The following is a 327-nucleotide window of genomic DNA, read 5'->3' as shown; positions in this document are numbered from 1 at the left end:
AAAAAGAGGGGTTGAGGAAAATTTTTAAGGAAAAAATTAGGGAGGTTATTGTTTGGAAATTTTTAGTAAGTTGTAAAAAAGTGGGAAGTTAATAATTTCATTTTGCCAAAAAATAACGCTTTTCATCGTGGGAATACATAGGAGAATGTCCAAAACAGGGACATATTATTTTTTAATTTGTAGATATTATATTTTATTATATAATTTAAAATTTTATATATTATATATATATATTATATTATATATATTATATAAAAAAAACAAACACAGTGTGTGTGGGAAACCCCAATAAAAAATGTTTATTTTTATATGGTTTTTTTTTTAAAA

The sequence above is a fragment of the Penaeus monodon genome, chromosome 25, assembly GCF_015228065.2.
Source record: "Penaeus monodon isolate SGIC_2016 chromosome 25, NSTDA_Pmon_1, whole genome shotgun sequence".
Lineage (NCBI taxonomy): Eukaryota > Metazoa > Arthropoda > Malacostraca > Decapoda > Penaeidae > Penaeus > Penaeus monodon.
This window is presented reverse-complemented; position numbering follows the sequence as displayed.